The sequence below is a fragment of the Corvus cornix genome, chromosome 5 (genome assembly GCF_000738735.6).
Source record: "Corvus cornix cornix isolate S_Up_H32 chromosome 5, ASM73873v5, whole genome shotgun sequence".
Lineage (NCBI taxonomy): Eukaryota > Metazoa > Chordata > Aves > Passeriformes > Corvidae > Corvus > Corvus cornix.
The window spans coordinates 24,226,771-24,251,819 of record NC_046335.1 but is presented as its reverse complement, the minus strand read 5'-3'; positions in this window follow the sequence as shown (position 1 = coordinate 24,251,819).

The window sequence follows — 25,049 nt, the reverse complement described above, 5'->3', positions numbered from 1 at the left end:
ACTGTAGTTTCGCCCTGATTGTGTCTCTTCAAGCTGAATGGAAAAAGGCATAGAGAGAGGTAGGCGTATGCCTAGAATTCCAGAGCATTAGCATCCAACTTTCCTGGTCAGCCAGGATCCAAAGATGCACACAGTTTATTCTGAAGAGTGAAGGACAGGGGAGCTCTGGGAGTGAGTCACAGGGAGGTGACAGAAATTCCCCATCAGTCCTGGCACTGCATTCTGCCATGGGGCTACAGTGGACATGAAGTAGAGCCCTAAGTGGCCTGAGCAGTTTCAGTTGGCAGGCATTCTTCTACAGAGAAGGATGAATATTTCCTAGAAGCTTTTCTGGTAGCAAAATTACTCCTGTTAAATGGGTTAGAGTTCTGTTGAAGGAAATGGATGAAAATTAAATTATATTACTTTAAAAAAATTCCTAATATCCGATCAAAACCTCCCCTGGTGCAGCTTGAGGCCATTTCCTTTTGTTCTAATTGCTTGTTACTTAGGAGAAGACTGACCCCCACCTCTCTACAACCTCTTTTCAGGTAGTTGTAGAGATTGATAAGGTCTCCTCTCAGCCCCATGTCCCCAGACTAACCAACTCCAGCTCCCTCTGCCACTCCTCACAAGACTTTTGCTCCAGATGATTCATGAGTTCTGCTGTCCTTCTCTGGACACGCTCCAGCACCTCGATGTCTTTCTTGCAGTGAGGGGCCCAGAACTGAGCACAGGACTCAAGGTGCAGCCTCACCAGTGTCCAGTACAAGGGGACAATCACTGGCCTGGTCCTGGGCACGCTATTGCTGATACAGGCCAGGTGCCGCTGGCCATCTTTGCTACCTGGGCACACCCTGGATCATGTCCAGCCACTGTTGACCAGCACCCCCAGGCCCTTTTCCACTGGGTAGTTTCCCAGCCAGTCTTTCCCCATGCTGTAGCACTGTCTGGGGTTATTGTGACCCACGGGCAGAACTGGTGACTGAAATTTAGGGGAATTTTGCCTTATTGAACCCCATACAACTGATCTTGGCCCATTGATCCAGCCTGTCCAGATCTCTCTCTAGAACTTTCCTACCCTTAAGCAGATCACTCCTGACCAACTTGGTGTTGTCTGAGAACTTGCTGGAGGTGCACTCCATCGCCTCATCCAGATCATCAATAAAGACATTTAAGAGGACTGACACCAATAGGACTGACACCAATAGTGAGCCCAGGGGAACAGCACTGGTGACAGGCCACCAGGTGGAAGGAACTCCAGTTACCACTCTCTGGGCTTGGCCATCAAGCCAGTTTTTATCCAGTGAACAATGCATCTGTCCAAACCATGAGCAGCCAGTTTCTCCAAGAGAATGCTGCGGGAAACGGTGTCAAAAACTTGACTAAAGTCCAGGAACACAGAATCCACCACCTTTACCTCACACCAAACAGGACATATTGTCACAGGAGATTAGGTGAGTCAAACAGGACCTGCCTTTCACAAACCCATGCTGGCTGAGCCTGATCCCCTGCTTGTACATGCCACGTGATGGCATTTAAGATGATTTTCTCCATGGCCTTTCTGGGCACTGAGGCTGACAGGCCTGCTGTTTCCTGGATCCTCCTTCAGTCCCTTCTTGTAGATGAGCGTCACATTTACTACCTTCCAATCAACTGGGATCTCCCTGGTTAGCCAGGACTGCTGGTAAATGATTGCAAGTGGCCTGGTGAACTCTTCCAACACTTTCCTCAGTACTTTTGGGTGCATCCCACCTATCCCCATAAACTTGTGGGTTTCCAAGTGATGTATCAGGTCACTGATGTTCTCCCCTTGGATTATGGGGGCTTCATTCTGCTCCCAGTCCTTGTCTTTCAGATCAGGAGGCTTGGTACCTGGAGAGCAGCTGGTCTTACTGTTAAAGACTGAGGCAGAGAAGGCATTAATAATGATGTTTGTAGGTAGCTTGAAGAGCATACTCTGCAACATCAGTTATCTGTTGGTTGCTAACCTAAATATGCTAAATGATATATAAACAATACACAGTACAGTGTCACTGATGGTAATTTTTATAATATTAAAGAATATAGTAAGGTTACTTATTAATTCTAAATTACATACTATTATTTGACAACAGAAAAGTTTCCCAATCATTTAACAGTACTGGGGTATTATGATGATGTTTTTTAGACAGCATTTAATATTTTGGGCAGCTTGGCATTTCAGTAATGTAAGGGTGCTATTGTTACGACAATGCTCATCAGTATGTGTTCAGTGATCTTACAAGAGAAAGTAATTTGCAAGTTTGCCACCTGAAAAAAATACGTACATTTGGTTGTATTTAACACAAGTACTACATAATTCAAATCTATTATTCAACTTGAAAGTGCATGCTTTCAGTTTTACACACAGAAAAATTAACGGAGATAAAAAGAAAGAGAAATGGTTTTAAAAACTCATATGTACTAGCTAAATGTTCTAATGCATCCTTAGCAGGACTATTTAAAAAAAAATAATGGCAATGTACTACATACTAATATTTCTATAGAAGAATATTCATTGGTGTGTTTTTGTGACATATGATTTTGAAATTATTTTGCTTTGCTTAGTGGGCTGCAGAGCCCATGTGATTTCAAGAAAAATTGATAGATTGTGTAGATGAACTTGAAAATTTTGTTTTACACAAAGCAGTCAGATGAAAAAATGCAGCTATTTGCTTTAGTTACTGTAATTCTGTGTTACATCTGAAACTGAATTATATAAATATTTTGGTTTAAAATGTTATGTGCCAGTTCACTGGTGTTTCTACAAAGAAAATGGAATATAATATGAGATTATATAAATTATAAAAGTCCATGTAATAGTAAGTGTGGTGGGCCACGTTATCTTATTTTAGTGTTAAGGGAATTCCTCTCTGCTTGGTATAGCCTCCATTATTCATTAGCAAGAGAGTGTTGAAGTCCCCCTCCATGATGTGTTTCATGAAACAGGTGAAATCACAGAACTTTGAATTACGATTTTAAAGTAACAGCTGCTGTAATTTTAATTTTGGCTGTTTCAATTAGCTATATTGGTGTCTAAGATATCAAATGTTGAGTATCTTCTGTTTTTTTGGATATCACTTGTGTGGCTTTTTTTTAATTATTATTATTTAGTATGTAGACATTTCAAAAGCTGGAAATGGCAATGAATCTAGTAAAGTTATTTTTTTTCCTTTAAATTTGACAAGACTCATGACAGAAACTTATGTGACATTCAAAAGCAAAAATCATAATCTTATATTTGGTTCATTTTATTGATACATTTTCAGGTAGACATAATACTTTAAAGCTTTTCTGTATTCTAGAGTTTTGTTAGCTTATTGTCTCTGTGTAAAATTTCGATCAGCTTTCAGTTTCTCTGCTAAACATTAAATATCCGACTTTGCTCCTTTGTATTTTTTGCATGTATGTGCTGACATAAACATTGGTGTCTGTTTCAAAAATAAACTGACAACATATGAAGGAATTTTAATTTTGAATAAGAATTTTCAGAAGGTAGTGACTCATTTAGGTATCTTCTACAGTTCTCAGTATCTTTTACTTGGTGAGTTATGTTCTTGTTTATGAAATAGAAGCTTCCATAATTTTTTCCTGAAGCAATTCCTTCTGAGAACTTAAATACTGTTGAAATTGTCAATAAACGTAGACATTGTGCTCAGTTATGTTCTGGGATAAATAAAGCTTGTGAATGGACAAAGAGTAAAATTCTATAGTTTTATGATTTATTTAACCAGACATGTGACTGAAATCTAAATTAGAAAGGCATTTTTCTTGAAATAATTGTGTTCTTTGGGTTTCTATAGATTAAGGTAGACAGCCTTCCCAGACTTGCAGAGGTAATCACCATGGTGTAGCAGGAAGAGTCGGGCCCAAAAGTGGACCTACTTTTCATATTGAGATAGACTTTTTTCAAAACAAAGCACTTTGAATTTCATTTTTCCCCACTGTGTTGTTCTGTTTCTGTCTTTTTAATGCTATGATTATACTTCTTCATTTTCTTGAACCTGTTTTGTTTTGTTACATATGCAAGCTTTTAGGTGGCATTCTGAAGAATCCTTTCTACTGATGGCACTGCCAGTCTGTTTTAAAGATATTTAAGGGGTTGCAGGAAACAGAACTCTGAAATTGTTGAGGTTGGACTAGACCTCTGGAGGTCATCACAACATGGCAAAAGCAGCACAAGGGTATAGATTCTGAGGCTCAGTTTTGTGGAACACATGCAGACACTTCGGCAGCAGTGATGACATCAATAGTTCCTTTTCCTTACTGTTTGCTTTTGCTCCTGGATTACAGTGAGCTGTCCTGGACAAAATTTCGATGTGGGGACACTCTACAAAGAGATTTAGAGATCTAGATTAATTTGTGTCTTTACAACTTTTTTTATTATTATTTTTTCAACATGGATCAGTTATTTTTTTATTTTGCAATGCGAAAAACCAGTTTTTGGTGAAACTAAGCACAACTAATGAATAGGAATGAGCAGCTGTGGATGAAAACAGTAGGAATTCCTTACATCTATGTTCCTACTGGAGTTCCTCTGTTTAATAAATGCAACCTTGAAGAAACTTTCCTAAAAATATTATTCTTTAAACTATGTGTATGTTTGAATTTGCTTAAAACACAAAAATTGTAGATGTGTTCATTTCTAAGTTTATTAGTTCTGCATACGAATACTATTTTGATGCTCATTTGATTATTTGCTTTGTAATATATTGAAATATGCCAATCTTATACACTATTCAGAAAAGAGAATTTAGGTAGGGCACACTGGAAATTTTGGTTTATTACACTTTTCTGCTTATTCCTTATACTGAATAGCTGTGGGCACTGCTGTGATATGTGTAGTGACAGCAGTTCTAAACTGCTGTAGTTTAATTTATTTGTATTTTTTTGATGGTCAGAGCTGTTTGTGTGCCATTGTTCCTTGTACTACTCCAGAGTGGGTGTGAAAATATCCATGTAATTTAGCAGTTGGTAATACTGTGTTTATCTGCTGTTCATGAGCATTTTAGCTCCATCGTTGGATGTCCCACATGTAGAAAGAAAAGCAATATAAAAAATTAAACTGGATGAAGTTCAGAAAGAGCTACAAGAAGAACACAACCTGCAACAATCTTTGGCTCCTCAGGCTTCAAATTCAAGTAATTTTTAAAAATTATTTCACAACTACAAAAAAATTACTGAAAATATATGAAGTTATTGGTGCATAGCAATATTGCCAAGTTTGGAGAATACACACCTTCCTTCAAATTTGGATCTGAACACTTACAATTCCTGATCTAAATGATCAGATTTAGTTTGGTATCTCTAGTTTAATTTTCTGTTTATCTCCTTGAAATAGTTCTGATATGGTTTTTAAAACACATAGGAGCCATCCAGTCCTGTTATATGCAGATGAAACTTCTCTTGACTGCAGCAGAAACTGAAGTTGCTTATGTGGGGGTTGCATTTGTCCATACAATTCCAAGAATAATCTAATCAAAATAATTAAAAACAAACAATGGAAAATACCACAAATTTAATATAAGCAATGCCAGCTGTAAGTCATCATCTTTAAATAGAGAAGATGTATTAAAAATTCATTAACTTGAATTTGTATTACAGTCAGTGCTTGTCTGAAATTCAGGAGATTTTACATGGAGAGCTGTAATTTAAGGACAACTGCTTATTACCTTGCTCTTGTCATAGGGTGTATCTGTCATTCTCTAGTAGGAGTGAGGATTACAAAATCAGTACAGACTGTGTCCTAATTTAACTGATACTGTCCATCCCTTGTCAGGTCAGACTCTTCAGTTTTACAGTCCCCACTGCTAATAAGATCTTTACAGATAGCTTTGTTTAGATGTACCATAGGTTACTTCTTCACTTCTCTATAAGAAAAGAGGAAAAGAAAAAGAACCTTTATTTATTAGATTTTGTTGTTCTTAGGGTCCTGAAAGGTCTATTGGATACAGAAGAGAGCCTTTTTATGGCAGGCCTGAAGTTTGTAAATGGATAATACTTTCAATTAAGTAGCTGAGAATAGTCATGGGAAAAGAATGCTTAAGTTTATGAAACAGTCAAATTGGCATTTAAGTGACCCTTTGCATGCCATTGCTTATCTGCATTGCTTAAAGATCATTTGGTTAGCAAGATTATATATTAAAACAAATAGTGTCAACAGACAATGAGTGTTTTACCTTCAATAAATACTTACTGTCAGATTATCAATGGTGCAGAAACTGCACAATTTTCTAAAAACCTGTATTTAGTGCATTAAGTGAAGGTAATGTAGGCCACACACATAGTATTGTTTTTTCATGTCCCCTTTTCCAAAGAATGATAAATAGTCTGTTTTAGGAGACTGTGTGCTGTAAAAACATTCACCTTTACCTGCAGCATGCCCCAAATATTTCAGTTTACATTGATAAAGCATTCGTTTAGTCCATTCAGTAAAACGATAACTTCTACACAAGAGCAGCAATGGTAATGTAATTAAAATAGCATTCAAATTGGTTTTGGTTGTAGTTATTTATAGTAATGACAAAACTTACAGAAAACGTCCCTAGAAATGTTAAATTATTTTGCCAGCCATTATTTACAGAAATCATTCTAAATGTTGTAAGTTCAAAATTAAATTGTTTGACATATATTTTTTTAAAATTTTAACCGTGTGGTAATTGAATTGTAGAGAAAGTGAACTGTATTAGAGCATCCTAAACTACTACAAACAGTTATGAAGATTATATACTTGCTATTGAGTTAAAAAAGCAGTGTGAAATATTTCTTTCTAATTTTAAATTAATATGATATGCTTATTAAAGCATTGATCTCTGATCTTACACTCCAGAACAGTTACTTATTTCTATTCATTCTGCCAAACTGTTCAATTATTTAAAAAAAAAATTCCTTTGTATCATATGGGGTTGCTGTAAGCATGCCTTAAATCCTAGCCAATCTTATGTGTTATGTGATTGACTTTTCATTTTTATGTTTAACTTGAACATTTTTTTCATAACCTTGATGCTATATTAATTCAGGCAAAAAAGCCATTGATTTCAGTAGAGACTTTGGATTGTAAAATCTGTGAAACAGTCTTGTTGAAGCATAAGGTAACTAAGCACTTTTCTATATATTAATGTTGTATGACTCGAAAAAATGATTTTGAGCAGTTTTGATTAAAAGGAAGAGATTTATTGATGGTCTTTCCTGTGGGGTGGTCATGTGCTTATATATACTTCATGGAATAATTTTTTGGATGGTAAGTTAAAGTTCTATTATATTACACTAATTTTCATGTAATGTTTTTTCTTTACATGTGTGACTTCTTTTTCTGCTGTGCTTTTTTTTTTAATGTAAGGACATATAAAATATTTTTGTAACATGAATATGTGTTGCATGATAAGTCAATCTTGTGTTTTTCTTTACTTCATTTTGCAATTGTTGCTGATTTCCTTCTTATAATATCTGTTAATAGCATAATGCATCAGTCTTTATAACAAAAAATCAAGTTGTTGAAAGTGTTATTGCCTCAGGAGAACCATGGAAAAATAGTAAAACCTGAAAACTGTTCAGTGTAATCTCAAAATGGAATTTTAACCTTTTTAATTTGGGATTTCCTCCTCAAATATGAAGGCACTTATGAACTTGAATTAAAGTAGCATATATTTGGGGAGCCATTTCTGATTTTTTTTTTTACATCTCAGGCATTTTTCATATACTGCTCTTCACGTTGTAACTGTCTGCACATTAGACATTTATTAACTTTGTAGAGTCCATACAGTAGCCACAGACTGTTTTTAGAATTTGATCCATGTCCTGTGGAAGTCAATAAACTTTCATCACCTTTAGCACAACTTAGATTGAAGAGTTAAATGGTAGAATTTTTTAGTTATTAACTTTTCAAAGATAGTCAAAGACCCCTTATTTCCTCTAAAATCAACAGCTGAATTGAAAAGCTAGGAAGAAGTTCAAGTGATAGCATATCATAAAAATAATTCAAAGTTTTAAGGGTATTTATGAGGTACTCTGTCTTGAGAGAGAATTTAAAGATGAATGTGCATTTAATGTTTTCACAGAACATTAATTCACGTAGCCAATTTAAGTTGTAAGTCTGTGTTACTCAGTTTAAATTTTCAGTGCAACAAAGGAAAGACCTTTTTAAGGTGAGACAGGAAAATTTTGACTACTGAGTTTTGACTCGGTAGTCAAATTTTGCCCTTTTTTTTTCTTTAGATTTATTACCAATGATTTAGCTTTTACCTGTTTTTATTTTCTAAATAATATAATCTCTACTTCTAGCAGAAATTACTGGTCACTTTATACCAAGTTTTTATGTTTGCAGTTTACATAATCTGGTCTCATGTATGTCATGATGTAATATTTGATCAACTAAGATAATTAAGAATCTAGGGAATAGATATTAATATTCTTGATTTATTTATTTTTATTTTTAGAGGTCAACATTATCCAGGCATTCATCATCTATGTACTGCTTTTCTTACTTTCATATTGCCTTCTTATTTGCAACAGTTTTATCATGTTTTAGACAGAAGAGGTCATATGTTATTTACAGCAGGGGACATGGACAATAAGGAGGAATAACCTTAATTGAAGAAAAAGGTATGAACTTATTTTCAGAGTTTCTATGATTACTTTTTTAATGTACAAGATTATGTGTTGAAAAATAACTCTCATGGTGTTTCAGGAGTTTGTAATTTTGAAGTGGCAAAGAAAAAGATTTGAAAGATTTCTCTGTTTGGTAGATGAGTTTTAAAATAAGTAGAAGGAGGGTACTAAAAGACTTGTATCTTGCTTAGAATGTAAAATGTACCGTTTGTTTTTAAAAATAAATTGCATTTTGTAGGCATATAACTTATATGCCACAATTTAGGTTAAAAATATATTCTACTCGCATGAGAGGTCCCATTGAAATGAGAAGAAATACTAAACAAATACAGTAGGCTTTCTGTGAATGTAAAATTCTGCAGTAGTAAAAGGTTTAAAGTACACATGCGCCAGCCCTTTATCACAGTCTTACCTCAGTCCTGACTCTACAAACACTTAGGAACAAGCACAACTTTAACTAATTGACTGTAGTTCTGTTGAGTTCACACATGCACAAAATGAAGCACATACGTAACGGGGACCTAGATAAACTTGTAGTCAAAAGTATTAATTGCATAGACAGTAGGTAGTCATGTGATAACTGCAGGATGTTTAATGAATGAGGAGCTGAAGTAGAACAAACTGCACCATAGTTAATTTTTCTAAGGCTGAAGTAGCATGTAAGAAGGGATCTGTCAAAAAATTTGTTCTACAAAAAGTAATGATGAAATGTAAATGAATTTTGGAATAACTACCCTGTTTTATCAAGTTATTATATTACCAATTTCTATATTTGATGGTAGTGTATTCCTAAATATTTTTTTAAAAATTTAATGTGTTTTGTATTCAGTAATGTGCATATGAAGGAATATGAAGCATATTCTTTTTCCATTGTTTATTACTTTTTTCTTTTTTGTGTCTTTTTTGTTTGTATAGTAATATCGAAAAATTCAGAATTGGAGCCTTAATATTCTCAAGTTTTTCCTGATGGTTTTTGAGACTGGCAGTTTGCTACTTCTAGTTTCTGTATATCACCAGCTCCAGGAAGACCAAATTATGGCTTATAAAATCTGTAGTGACTAAAGAATGGTAGAGTGGTAAATAAGGATAAAGCTTGGTCAGTTTTACAGGGCAATTTGTGTAGCTTGTTAACTTGGGTTCTCTTGAAAAACACACGTTTTAGTGCAGCCAAATGCAAGGTCATAAGGATAAGAATAGAGAATTAGGGTCACACTTTGTAGGAGGGAAGATTGTATCCTGAAAAGCAGTAATTCTGAAAGGAGTTTACAGTCTTGAAAGATAAGCAACAGAAGATGTCTCTGTAATACTCTCTGAACTTTAAATTAAACATGTTTACCTTAAAATAAAGGAGGTGAGACATTACCCATAATATAGAAAAGAAGTTTTGGGATTAGAATTATTATACAGAGCTTTTCTGCTCCAGATAAGTGCTCTAATAACTGAAATAGTCATGTCAGCACTTGTTCTCTCTCTTGGCTGCATGACTTTTGCATTCTTTTCTGCTCAACAACACAACTTCCTGTACCCAGAATGGTCAAATAATCCAACAGTAAGTGAGTTTTGAACCTTCACATAAGCAGTGAATTCTCTTATTCCGACTCTGTGCTTCAATAATATATTATCATAAAGAGGTGGAAATCATATCTCTGCCCTTTTTCTTCTTGTAAAACAAAAAAAAAAACCACCACCTTGCCCTTTCTTGGAAGAATGGATGCATCCACCCTTAGAAGAGGGTGCTGTGTTCTGGATTTGAAATGGAGGGAAATATTTGCTGGCAACCCCTGAAAAATCTAATTTCTAGAGAGGGGCAGCTGATTTTTTGTTGGCTAAATCGTGATTCTTCTTCTATATGAACGTTTTCAGGAATGTTGTGCACTTAATACACTTAACAGAGTGTTCAAAAATTGTTCCTGGGGAGCAAGCAGAAGTGTCAGTTCCTCTGTGTGTTCTCTCTTTTTCTTGACTGCCTGTTCCGTATTAAAAGATAATTATGTAGGTTTTACACATGAGGGAGAGACAGAGTTGGGGTGAATATGTTATCTGTATGGTATACTTACTGGTGCAAGAGGGTTTGCTAAATGAAAACGTAGCAGATCCAGTTGTTGAGGTTTCAGGCTAGGCAAATTGAGAGTAGCTATAATATTTCAATGCGCAGCAATGAGAGCAGCAGATTCTGAAATGATCCACTATTTACAGCCTTCATATCAAGACAAGATTTCTCTCTGAGGTATAATCTGAGCATTGCTGAGACAATTTTGAGCTTGGTCCATGAATACTGATGAAATGTTATTATCTGTATTATTTAGAAGGTCAGGTTTGCTAATAACGGTGCTTCTCTCTGCCTTTAAAATATGAATCCACAAATTGCTTTAGGAAAGTTTTTAGTAATTGAATTATTCTGATGTAGTCAAGATTATCCTAAGCATCAAGGATGGCATTATTTCAGGGTACAGGATTAGGCCCTGATGTTTCCCTTTGGTTTTTGTGAGCTTCTGCTTTTGTCAGCAATTTGGGTAGTATATAAATATAATTCATGGCCTTTGTTAGAGTGTTTGCTTTTGATTCAGCAGCATTTTCTGTGTGTTGGACAGATACATTCAGAGAATATAAGGACTCAATGAGAATACGGACACTGATCAGCATTGTAAACAGAGGTCTCAGCATACCAGTAACCAAACCACTAACTATTTTGCAGAACTTGGTGGGAGAGGAATTAAGGAAATTCTTGTGAGAATAAATCAATGGCTTTTGTGAGTGTTTCTCAGGTGTGAGAGGCAGTATAAGGGTGGGCAAATAGGTGTTTAGAAAGGAAGCCCCAAAACTTAGGAATTCACTGATGGAGTTAGAAGTCACAAACATAGAAGTTATCATTTTACTGTTCTAGTGATGACAAAAAACCTGTGAATGTTTTGAAAGCAGATGAGCATCTTTTATTTGAACAGGTTTGGTTTTTTTTTTTTCTTCCCTGTTACTTCAAAGAATGGGATAACCTTCCAAGGAAGCAACTATGATCTTTGTGGTACCACTTTGAATGACTGTGAATACAGCAAGGTGATGTTTGTCTAGGCTAAAGAAACTGATGCTGCAGCAAGCAAGATATGAAATTACATACAAGACTATTAGCTTTGTAGAGAGATTAGAAAGAGTTTAATTTTAGAATGTTGTGAATGATACCTGTGATCTGAGTCTGTGCTAGCCACAGTGAGTGAAGAAAGAAGGTAGTGGGGAGGTCATGAAGGTTGAAAAGGCAAAGGCTCGTTAGATTCTTATCTGTCAGCCTTGCTGAGCTAAAACTGGCATCTTCACATCCCTAAGAGAAAGATCATCTGACGTTTTTGTCACAGAACAGTGATTAATCATACCATGATTGATTACCATGGAGAGGGAACCTGTACATGGTCTTTGACTAGACATTTTACTAGACACTGAGTAGGGGAAGAAGAGAAGAGAAAAAGAAGAGGAAGAAGAGGGAGAAGAGGAAGAAGAGGAAGTAGAGGAAGAAGGAAAGAACCACTTAAAATAAGCAGGAAGTTGAAGGAATTAGATGGGAGTAGAATTACAAGAGATGAATTGTAGAATCTATGGGATGATGGGAGTTGAAGATGAGAGTGGTTTGATTTTTCAAGTAGTCAACAGGTTGAGGAAATGGAGGTGAGTCTAAAATTTATAAATTAGCAGAAATTCTGGGGAAGGAAGTTTTACTTTGAGAGCTACATTCTCCAGAAAGGAAGAGAACTAAAGTTTAAAAAGAAGCCCATACTAATATTCTTTGCTGAATTCGTTTAATCCTTGAACTCTAGAGAACTAAATTCTTTGGAGCACTGCCATCTAGTGGCACCTGTTACAATCACCTGTTCTCTTTTTAAATCCCGGTTTGTGAAGGGCAAAGGGATCATTTACCTGACATTAATTTAGGTCCGTTAAAGCTGTTCACGTTTCACAAGTGACCAACTCCCTGCAATTAGCTAATTTCACAAACGCAAATGATATATGTGGAGGTATGCATGGTTTCTGTGTAGTAGATAGTAAAATTCAAATGACTTTGTTAACAGTTTAAACAGCAACAGAACTATTTTTTTTCTCTAATTCTGAGTTCTTCTGTGAAAGAATCTTGTTTGACTGTAAAAAAGTCCAAAGACACCTACAGTTGTAGGATTTTATGGTAAGTCAGATCAAGAAAGCAATAATTTTCTTTCTGTGAAGTCTTGTCTTCCCTACGAAAAATATCCACAGGCTTAAAAATACATATAACTTTTCATTCACACCTGCAAATAAACCGCCTTGAAGAGCAGGTTGTATCAATTTATCAAGACTTAAACTTCCCAAGGTCAGCTACAACTCTCTCCTGAGATTGACTGTATTAAGTTTAATTCATCAGATAGCAAAGGTGCTTTGTTTTTGCACTTCCGTTTAATCTTGGCATGCTCTGCAGGCATCAGCTTTCTGAGAGTTAAAAAGCTATTTTTTTAGCCATGAAAACCAGTATTAAGCTAAATATATTTTTAATAAGGCTATATATGGATTGTCAAACCTGTTCCTTGCAGATATGCTACAAAAATTTTAACGGGATTTGTAGCTTCATGTTATGCTTGTTAAGATTCGTTCATACAGGAATGCCTGCATCTCCCTGAGATACTCCGATTTTACACTTTTTTACCAGCAGATGGAAACAATATTATTAGATCAGTATTATTATTACTTGGAATTTTTCCTCCATGTTGTTTCCCTCTTCCAGAAATGAAAAGTCTGATTGTTGTTTTACATTAATTCCTATTTGATAATTTAGTATAAACTCCTTGAATTGAAAACTACTTGTGACAAAAGTGCCCTAAAAGAAGGCCAGCTCTTTTTGCATTGTTGCCTCAAAAATCACTTTTTACCACCAAATGATAAGGAATATTTTGATTGTTTTATACCTTTTTGTATCTTGTATAGCTTTACTTGACATTCCTTTTGTGCAGACACGCACCTTGAAGAGTCAGACGACCTGTGGTGGGCTGACCCTGGCTGGATTCCAGGTGCCCGCAAAAGCTTCTCGATCACTTTCCTTCTCAGCTGGGCAGGGGAGAGGAAATACAATGAAAGGCTCATGGGCTGAGATAAAAACAGGAAGAGATCACTCCATTCACCATCATGGGCAAACCAGAACTGAGTTGGGGATATGGAAGTTTAACTTATTACCAATCAAATCAGGAGAGGAAAATAAGACATAAACCCAAATCTTAAAAACACCTTCTCCCTACCCCTCCCTCCTTTTGGGTTTAATTTTACTCTGGAATTGTCTGTTTCTTCTACCCCAGTGATGCAGAGGGATGTGTAGCAGGGATTGAGGTCAGTTCATTACACGTTTTCTCTGCTGCCGCCTCCTCAGGGGGAAGACTCCTCGCATTCGACTCTTGCTCTAGCATGGCATCCCTCCCATAAGAGACAGTCCTCCATGAACTTTTCCAAAGGGAGTCCTTCCCACAGGCTACTTTATGTACTGCTCCAGCATGGGCCCCCCATTGGGTCACAAGTCCTCCCAGCAAACCAGCTCCAGCATGGGCTCCTCTCTCCACAGCACCACAGTTCCTGCCAGGAGCCTGGTACAGTGTGAGCTTTCCACAGGATCACAGCCTCCTTTGGGCCTCCACCTGCTCCAGCATGGGGTCCTCCAGGGGCTGCAGGTGGATGTCTGTTCCACTGTGAAGCTCCATGGGCTGCAGGGGCACATCCTGTCTCACCATGGTCTGTACCACAGGCTGCAGGGAATCTCTGCTCTGGTGCCTGGGGCACCTCCTGCCCCTCCTTCACTGACCTTGGTGTGTGCAGTTTCTGCAGCTGCTTTTGTCATATTCTGACATACTCTCACTCCTCTCTTCTCTGCCTTCTGTTGCTTCTGCTCAATTTTTTCCTCCATCTTCTTAAATATGTTATCCCAGAGGTTATCCTACCGTCACTGCTGGGGTCAGCCTCAGCCAGTGGTGGGTTCATCTTTTATTGGGCTGGCATTGGTTCTGTGTGACGTGGAAAATACTTCTGGCAGCTTCTCACAGAACTCACAGTGTAGCTGCTGTGCTACCAAAACCTTGCCAATAAAACCCAATAAAACACCAAATGCTTTGATATAAAGAAAAACTAGGAAGGCCAAAAACTTGTCAGAAGTTAGGATTTCAGTTCTTGTTTCTCTTTTCCTTAAGAAATAGGTAAAAACTTCCATCTGATGAAAGGATGAAATGTTTGATTTAACAAACTAGTCCCAGACCTGAAATTTTCTTCTGTGTAAGAGCTACAACTTATGGGTTAGTACTACATTTTAAGACTTCCTTTTTAATGCCCAAAAGTACTTCAGAAGGCATTTTGTTTGTTAAATCAAATGGCTAGTTCTCAGTTATGCTGAGACACCCTCTTCCCTCTGCCACTTACTCAGTACTCTGGTCATTTAAATAGGTCTTTAAATGGAAATACACTGCAATTAGCAGAAATGAGAATTTATAAATTCTCTAAGATATACCTCTGGCAGTGGAATTGCAACTAACAGAAGTACAACTTCTTCTACATTCCATGAATGCACAAAAAACTTCATTATTAATTTAGTGGTTTCAGAAAAACTACCCCAAACCTGACTAACACCAGTAGGTGTCAGTGTTGGCATATTCCAATGTGTTGAGAAAAGTCAAGTGTCCGATTTAAAATGCATTTTAATTTGCATACATGCATGAATATCTGAATATATGAAACGGACTGTTTATTCTTGTTCTGATAAATTGTTGATGTTTTAGTTTTTACTAGGTAGTGCTTACTCTAAATCAAGGATCTTTCAGTTTCCCATGTTCTGCCAGAGTCTAGTTAAAAATTAGTCAAAATTATTCAACGCTTCATTTATTTTTAAATTTCTTTTAATGATTAGTAACAAGTGTTTCCCCCTGTATATTTCAGGAAGTGGACATGAAATTGTGTTTTAATTTCTTTAACAAAGAAGTGTTATGCCTAGTATTAAAGTGCAAGTTAGTGAACTGGAAATCACAAAAAGACTGAGAAGAAATACATTTGTTATTGCAAAAAATACTTGCTTAATAATTAATAAAAATTAAATCCCAGAAGATAACAGTTATTCTTTCATTCTTGATTTCATCCAGCAATTCAGGAATGGGGGCACAAAGTACAAGGGTGCCTAATTCAATTCAGATATTGATTATGTTTCCATATAGTACATGTGTGCTTCTAAACATTATACAGAGTCCTCCTGTCTTTTCTTCTGGTGTCTGAAAATCCCTCAATTCATTTTTTTGTAAATGTCACCACCAGTGGCAGATATTCTTTATTTTAAAATGTAACTTTCCTACAATGACTGGGGTTATTTAATTCAAATTTCTTGGGACAATTTTTAGGGAAGATTGATTTTAGCCACTTATGAGCTTTGATTAACTTTGAATTAATTTTTCAGATCCCTTTGTTTTGACACATATCCTGAGATATGCAGATCTTTTTTCCCATTAAATAATAAAATTTTTTCAACAGCGTAGTCCCCATGTCACTCTTTTTTTTTCCCCTTTACAACTTGACATTAAATAAAATCCAGTCCATTATAATGAAGGGAATGTGATATATAAATCTTATTTCAAATGAACGTCTAAATAAATTAAGTTTCCTTTTTTTAACAGATAAGTTTGATTAAAAGATCAGTCTCAGCTCTGGAGATGAATGCTTTCAAAGATGAAACTAAGTTAAATATGTCAGCTAATTTCAAAACCAGCATGAAAGAATTGAAGGTTATGAAGAAGTGGATAGCTGAGCCAGAGGCTGAGACAGAGATCAGGAAAAGCTCCCCTACCAAGCGTCTGCTGAATCAAGCTTCTACTGTGGTTATCCTCAGACAACACAGGCAGATGTACCAGTAGAAAAAACACCTACTTTGACTGGACAAGAGGATGGTGAGAATGACATTGTTCTTGTGAAATGACCTCAAAAGGCTGGGATTAAATACACTGTTTTCCAAAGAAGAAACAATAGGAAGAAATCAAAGCAAATAATAAGACCTAGAAAATTAGAAGCTGCGGTTAAGAAATTAAGTCAAGCCCCAAAGATTCTTAAAAGGTGTTTTTTAATTAATGTGTATTGCCTTTTTAAAGAATATATTTTAATTTCTAACTGTATTACTTAATTACAGGTAATTTTATATTTTTTAATATTAAATATTTCTCTGAAATTAGGCAATACAAGTTTAGTTCTCTAGGAATGATATATTTTTTAATGCAGAGAAAAACTACATACTGCTCAGTTATCTTTAGAACATTTAGTATGTACTGCAATTTAAATGGAAATAGCATTGCTTCATGAGATGGCACAAAAGTTTTATTTAAGTATAAATGCATTGTTTAAATGGTCAATTTTTTTCCACTAAAAGATGAGGGGGAAAAAGGCTCCTGCAATTTTTGGTATTTCTTAAATACTTATGTTCTAAGTGTGACCTGCAAAAATTCCCCAAATGTTATCTGCTTTTGTGTACAGGTGCACATGTATGTATTGTATGTATTACTCTGATGCTCAGGCATGGCTCTTCAGGCCAGTTTTCCATTCTGCTTCTCATTTTGTCTGCTTTTAGGCACCTTTCAGCAGATTTATTCTTACAAAAATCAAAGATACTTAAATGGTAAGATACACTGGTATGGTGAGTTGTGACTAAGAGAGGAGACCTTTTCCCAATGTCTTGTTTTAGACAGGAGTACTGTATGTTCCTTGCTGTCTAAAGCTTTCATATAAACTTTGCTAAACCAAGGGGATTTCATCTTTGTACTACTTTGCGTGTCATTCCTGCATGGCCCTGCTGTATTTTCTATTTAATTTTCCATTTTTTTTCCTAGTAGTATTCTTGTGTATAAAATATTATAAATATTAGGTGCACAGAATTCTAAATATATATATGTGTGTGTAAAATATTTTCTCTCTATTCCCTTCTGATATTCCTTCTGTATTAGAAAGGTTGGTCTTGTTTGTGTCAAAGACTGTTTTTGTTAAAGACTTTTGTTTCTTTCATTTTGACATCTCAAAGCAGATATTGATATTCAACATATCTGAAGGTTCTCCTGTTGGATTTTTTCCAGATTAACCTTTTGGAAATATCCTTGTAAATTCAAGAGCTTTTTTCCCACCTCTGGGTGGTGCTGCTTCTGTTTATATTCTCATGGCCTCTTCATGCTATCGCTGGAATTTATCTTTGATATATTCATCTGTCTAGGATTTATCATCATTTAGCCAAGTTGGAAACTGTCCACTCTGAAATACTATCCTGTCTTAGGTTTAGCACTGTCCTTGTAAACCGAAGTTAAAACCTTTGGAGGAAATAAGCAGGCAACCGTGAGTAAGTGCTGAATGTTTGGGGGACATGAATCAGGAATCAAAAAATTCTGCTTACTTGCAGCTTCCATAATGGCTTTTGATAAATGGCTGATAAGTTAAAATATTATCATTAACAAGAAAACTAACAATAGATTTTTGAATGTTTGTTGACTGGCAGATTGCAATTTGATATTGTTAATCTGTCTGAGAACCATTAGTTAATTTTAATATATTTTTCTTTATGTCTGTGTCTCTAGGAAGGCTTCCTGCTCATGATAAATTCAATATCAAGGTGTTTTCAGCAAATATTATCAGTGCCCCAGCACCCCCTGTTTGTTAGTTTTTGGAAAAATTGCAGAAGTGAGGTAATGGAATTCCAAAATAAACTTTTGCTTATATGTGGATCAGCAGAATATGGAACTGCTGGTTTGGTGAAACTTTTCCTCCTAGTGGGACTACTTCTGAGGTGAACGATACTGAGTTACTAAAAGGAACTGAGATCATGGACTTTCAAGAAACAAATATAAAAGTAGAAATAGTTGATTCAATACAGCCTGTTCTTCAAAGTGCAACAGTTAGTAGTGGAAATTTAGAAAAAGAACTGAGAAGGCTGGCTGAGCTAAGAGAAAAGGAAGAGCATCCCTCAGTTTTTCACTACTTCAGGCATGGAGCAATACAAAGAAAGTTAGGCAAAGTAAGGTCAGCTGTGGATGACTTGGAAGAAATTTAATGCCAAGTTTTACTTCTATCAAACAGTATTTTTTTAAATTAAGTATCTGAGTTCTTCAAGAGGTGAAGAACTAGAAGAGCTGATGAAGAGCTGAATGCTTCTACCTTTTACCTTTATATGACAGCACGATCCAAGTTTCTTCCCAGAAGAATGAAGATTCTCTTAATAAACTGTCTTTATTTACCCTAGTGGTCTCCAAGCACAATAATATTTCCGAGACCCTTGCTCAGGATAAAACACTTCTAAATGGAGTTGGAGATAGGATAAACAGAAAGAACAGAAAGTTTTTCAATTCTAGTTTTGCTGCTGACAAAGTGGAAACATATATTTTTATTTTCTGCAAAAGCATAGCAAGCAAGTAAATTGAAAAGTCACGTATTTCCTGTTTATAATTACACAATTAGTTGATGCTGCATTTTTATAAAATAATAATATTGTTTTTCCATATATGTTTATTTTTTCGACACTTTTAAATTTCCTTTCTAGTGCTACAAACCTGCCATTACTTCTGCTCAAACCCTGCACAACAAGAAATAAATAACCAAAACAGAATAAAAGCATTTCTGAAAAAACAGAAATGAAAAGATTATTTTTAAAGTCTGTAATCTTAATGTGGAAGCTGTAAAAGTTTCAAAGGAATTCTTTAAGCAATGGTTTAGTTGTCTGTGTTTGTGAAACCTGGGTAGGGAAGTCTTGTGTTATACTTCCATATGGTATTTTCATTAACATCTGTATTACACACAGCAAGGGATAACCAGCTTGGGACCCCAAAGTACTTCACCCTGTATATGATGTCACACAGTTAAAGGTTAAACAACATCTCAGCTCTTAAACCAGCATTTGGTGTTTGGAGGAGCAGTCCTCAGCAGCTGCTTTGGAGTTCGTGACCCTTGTACTGGAGTGCTTGATGGTGCGAGATTGAACTGGATTTTTTATGTTGCTATTGCTCTTTTGCACTTTTAAGTAATGCAAATAGCATTTCTTATGCAAAAGTGCAGCACTCCGTTCACTGGAATACTTGGAACTGTGCAGAGAAATGAAACAAAGTACAAAGCAAGCTTGGCTTCACGTTTTGGTTTCTGGATTCCTTTCACCCAACTGTTCCAAGCCACAATAAATTCTAAGGAGGTTTCCAGTGTGTCCTGCAGTCAGATCCAGCCTTCAGATTTTACTCTATTTTCCTGAGTATGCCTTTACCAAAATGCATATTGTCTTAGGGTGAAATTTTCACTCATGACACCATTTCTGTTAAGGCTTGTCTTAGGGCAAAAACTTATTTTTCATGAGACATAGCACCTATTTTATCCACCCGCAGTATGCAATACTTACCTATTACCTTCCAGACTTCATAAATTATCTGACCAGAGAACTGACTATATTCATAGAAATTCAGTTATTACCTTGTGTCTATTTTATTCACTCCAGACTTTAGAAACAGAATGTCAAGGCTCTGAAAGACTAAAACTTCCACACACTGGCAAAGTGGATCATTGACCAACAGGCCAATATCAACTGTCAAAATTACTTGCCATTGTTATTGTGTATTTTAGTGAAAACACTATTGACTTTTCTCTTTAAGAGACATGAACACAATTTGTATGCATTTTATGGATCCTAGAGACAGGTTATAGACCAAAATTTGAGAATTACTGATGCAGCAGGACAGTCTCAGATTTGCATGTCTCCAAATTCATTTCCATAGGGCTGTAAAGTTTGTGTTATATGCATAATGAAGATATGTGAAAAACCAATATTTGTCAAGAGAATTTTGTTAGGGAATGTTAAGTACTTTCTACAGGAATCGTAACAGAGTAGTTTGAAAAGCTTATTGCTTTTTTTGCAGGGACAGGTTAATTATTTCTTACTTTCAAATGGAGGAATTCTGACTTCTAGAAACAAATTAAAGAAATCATAAACCATGGTAATATCCCAGTGGATTAATATTTTGTCCTGAATATTCTGATACCTTGGAGTCTGATTCTGCATATATGTAAACATTAGTAAAATTTTTCAGACTTTTAGGTTAAATAAAATTTTGTTGGTCAAGGCATTTTCTTAAAAATGCTAATAATACTTTCAATGCAAAAATTTTCCCATTTCCTGTGTACTATTGTTAGCACATTTGAGAAGTTCCTTCTGCAATATAAGTAAGTTATTTACTTATTTTGTTTATAGCCTGTAAGCTTATATCACTGTTGTTTAATGCTTACTGGCACAAACATTTGATTTACCTCTTCTGAGACAGAATTTTTGCTGCTTTGGGTAACCTGAATTTTATAAATAAATAGAGCAGAAATAAAACTGGTAAGCATCACTGAATTGTAAGTTAAATTTTCAAAATTTTTTTCTTCTCTAGTTGCCTTTGCCTAGTTTCACGAATGCTTTTGTATGTATTTAACTTTACATTAGTTATTTTATCCATTATAAAGCAGACCTGGATCTTCAAAGTCTTAGGACAGAAGTTGGATTTCTAAGGCAAAAATAAAGTGTGTTTAAAAAATAACCAAATAACTATAACTGCATATCTATATATATAACTATATATATGTATGAAAAGGAGGAGTGAAGCTGATAACTGTCCCATAATGGAGACAGTGTGCTATTATGCTTCAGTCAACCCTGCTCTGCCATGCCCTTTAAACTGGGAAGGAGGAACTGGGAAAGAGAGCACCTGGCTGACAGAGCAGGTTCTGCAGGTCAGGGCAGTGATTCACCTCTGTCAGGCTGAGATGCTGTAGCTCCAATACTTTGTCCAGTTTCAGAACCACTGGTATGAGAGAGACAAGCTGGAAAGAGTCCACTGGAAAGCCAACAGATGGTCAGTAGTCTAAGTTGTATAAAATAAGGCTGAGGGAGATGAGTTAGCCTGTAGAAGGTAGTGCTAAGAGGGAAATCTGTTCTCAGCTGCATAGCGGATGGCAGCAAGGAAAGGAGTGTAGTGGTTTGTTGGGGTGGTTCAGCCCACTATTGGGCTGAGGCCATGGAATGCCAGTCAAACCACAGCCATCCATTGGGTGGATTTCCCCACCCAAGACAGTGGGCGGATCAGAGGGTGGATCAGAGGATGTTACTGAAGTCTAGGTCGCCTCCCCCTGGGTGGTTCCCAGGTTCAAGTTACCTCCCTCATTCTGGAAAGTTCTTCGCTGTTTGGTTGTTCATTGGTTCCCTGTTGTGACTCCTGCCTTCCTGTTTTCCCCATTGGTTCTAGTTAAATTGTATCCTCCCCTTTGGCTGTACCCCATTGGTTACTTCCCTTTTCCCTGCCTTGATCCGCCCCCCCCCCCCCCCCCCCAATAAAAGGCTGTGCACTGTGCCTTTGGGCCCTTCTGGTCCCTGGACCCTCCTGTCGATAAATTCGCTGGACCCCACACCAGAGGCCACTCTCGCCTTCTTTGCCTCCGGGCTGATGCAGGCCAAATCCAACAGCCACCTGACGTGCCTCCTCCGAAGAGGAGCCAGCACGCGCGTCCACCTTGCTCCTTTTCCCACTCTGAAGTCATCCAGCGAGGACGCTGTGGAGGCCAACGCTGCATCCCCTCTGCCTGAGGGCACGCTGAGGCTCGTGCTAACGAGTCTCTGGTCACGTTAGGGGTTTGGTTCAAAATATCCATTATTTACTTATTTTCCTTCTGTGAGATAAGAATTAGGAGAAAGCAAAGCAGGCACAAAACTTAATATAAAGAATTTTATTAACAGACCTAAAAGAAAGAAAAAAAAGTCAGACTAGATTTTCAGAACGCTTCTCTTCCCCCCACCTTTCTCCCTTCTCCCACTGACAACATAAAAAGACAACCCTTGAGATTTTCAGTCAGTTTACCACTTCTATAATAATCTCTTTTTTCAGTTCGCTTAGGGAGAGGATTCTCTCTTGCTCATGCTATGGAGACATCTCCACAAGAAACAGTTCTCTCATGGCTTCAAAGTCAGTGTTATGGAAATAAATAAATAACTTCTGTTACTCCTGCTGGCTAATTCAATACATTACAGAATGTCTACAAATTAGAAACTACTAATGAGCTTGCATCACTACTTTTTAATTTCATTTCAAAGCTAATGGAAATGAAAATAGAAATTAAAGGGAAAAGGAACAAAAAAGAAAATCTGAGAATAAAAGAATATATTGTTTTTATGCTTGTTTAAGACTTTCAGTCATTAGAAATAATAAGAATGAAGAATAACATCATGTACTACTGCATTTTTTTCATTACAGGGTTTCCAGTATAACCCTCAAAAAAAGGATGCACTTACGAAACATAGAGTATGTTTCTTTTGCTGTTAAGTTCTTACTGTAGCTATTCAGGATTTTAGTGCTGTGATCAAGGAAGACCCCAGCAATGACCAGGTGGGACAAAAGTATTTGAATTTTAGTTGGATTATTAAAATAATATTAATATATAGAAGAGTGAATATGCATTAAACAATAACAAAGCAATTGCATTTCCAAAGAGGTGTGTAATAGAAATGGTATTCATTGGGGAATCTTTGTAATACTTTAATGAGTTTGGATTAGTCCCTAGACCTTAATTTAACTAAGCACAGAACCATGTGCTCAGATCCCACTGGAGTAAAGCAAATATAGAGTCAGTTGGACTTAAGCATGTGCATATTGCTTTGCTCTAAAGAGATGGATTTATATAGATGCTCAAAGTGAAGGATGCCCTTAAGGATTACATAGTTCTGTGACTAATTTTCATTGGTTGCCTAGACACTTCTAATTTTAGCATTATGATGAGTTAATGTTTTCCATTAAAATTTGGAATGATGAGTGAGAAGCATCTTTATTTTTGAATTATAAGGACCATTTAGAGGTTTGACTTACAAAGACTGAAAAAAATTTATGTAAATCATAAAAAAGTATATATTTCCCTACTAGAAAATGTGTTTTCTTTTTAATATGGTTCTTATAAAGATATACGTTCTTTCTATATTCTCTTCTGGATTAATGAAAATAGATGTAAAACAGAAATAAAAGCAGATACTCAATATTAGATTACAATGCCTGAATTTAGGTATCTGTTAGTTCTATCCATGGGATGCAGATGTCTGAGCAGCCATTATCACCAAGGGCCCTAATCAATACAGTTAGTAAACTCTAGGTAGATTGAGTAAAGGCTTTTCTCTAACCTGTATTGTGTTTGCATGCCAAGGTTTTGGCAGAGGAGGGGGCTACAAGGGTGGCTTCTGTGAGAAGCTGCCAGAAGCTTCCTCCATGTCTGACAGAAAATGTCACCCAGCTCCAGGATGGGCCAAGGTCAAACAAGGCTAAACGGCCAGTAAGTATATATTTTTGGGTGAAATAATTTGCTATCCTCTCCTTGGATTATAGTGATTAGATCTTCATCAACTGTAATGAAAAGCCAGACACCTACCATATGTCGTAGACATCTATGAATAGACACCCAAATTCAAACGTCTTATGCCAGTACTGATTCCTACCCAACTTGAGTAGAAGTGGCTAGGGAAGGATTCTTCTTTGTGTGTCTTCTACCTGCCAACCCATCTCCTTCATCACAGGGGACCACAGCACCTTGCAAAGTCTCCTGTGGCATCAGGTTCCTGTGCTGCTAAACTTGTCAGTGAGCTACCTCTGTGTGTTTCTGCTTTCTTCCTTGGCTGTAAAGTGAAGGCACAACAGGGAACACAAAGGCACCATGCAGCTTCAGACTGGGAACGCACAGGAATGTTGAACTGTCTTTTGACAAGGCCTATTTTCTGAGGCAGCGCTAGTTCCTAAGTGTTTGAGCTCAGATGTCAAGTCAAATTGAACTTGAGCAAACACTGTTTGTGCTTAGAGGTTAGTTGGCCAAGAATGATGCTGATGGATAAAGAAAAAGAGGTGATTACAGTAACTGAAAGTCAAGCTCACATTGTGAAGACACTAGTTCCTTTAAAAATAAGGTAGTATAAAAGTTGTTATTTGCTATCACTCTCCAGAAAAAAGCACTTGAAGTACAAGCAGAGCTGCAGAAATGGTGTATATTGTACTGGAACAGATTGCACTCTGAGGTTGTGGAGTCTCCATCCTTTTGAACTCTGCTTATTCTCTACAGCACTGTATTTTAACAGGGCAGATTTCAGTAATGGTTTGAGAGAATATGAGTCAGCTGAGAAAGACTTTACAACAGTTAATGTCTATGACTTGATGTCATTTGATTGCACAGGTTATGACCTTTTCTGAAAGGATAACTCTTTTTAGATTTTTTCTTCACAGTGGCTGGTATAGGGCTGTGTTTTGGATTTGTGCTGAACACAGGTTGATAACAGAGATGTTTTTGTTATTGCTTAGCAGGGCTTACACAGAGCCAAGGCCTTTTTCTGCTTTCCGTACTGCCACACTGGCATGAGATATATGTTGGGAGGAGACACAGCTGGGACAGGTGACCCAAACAGACCC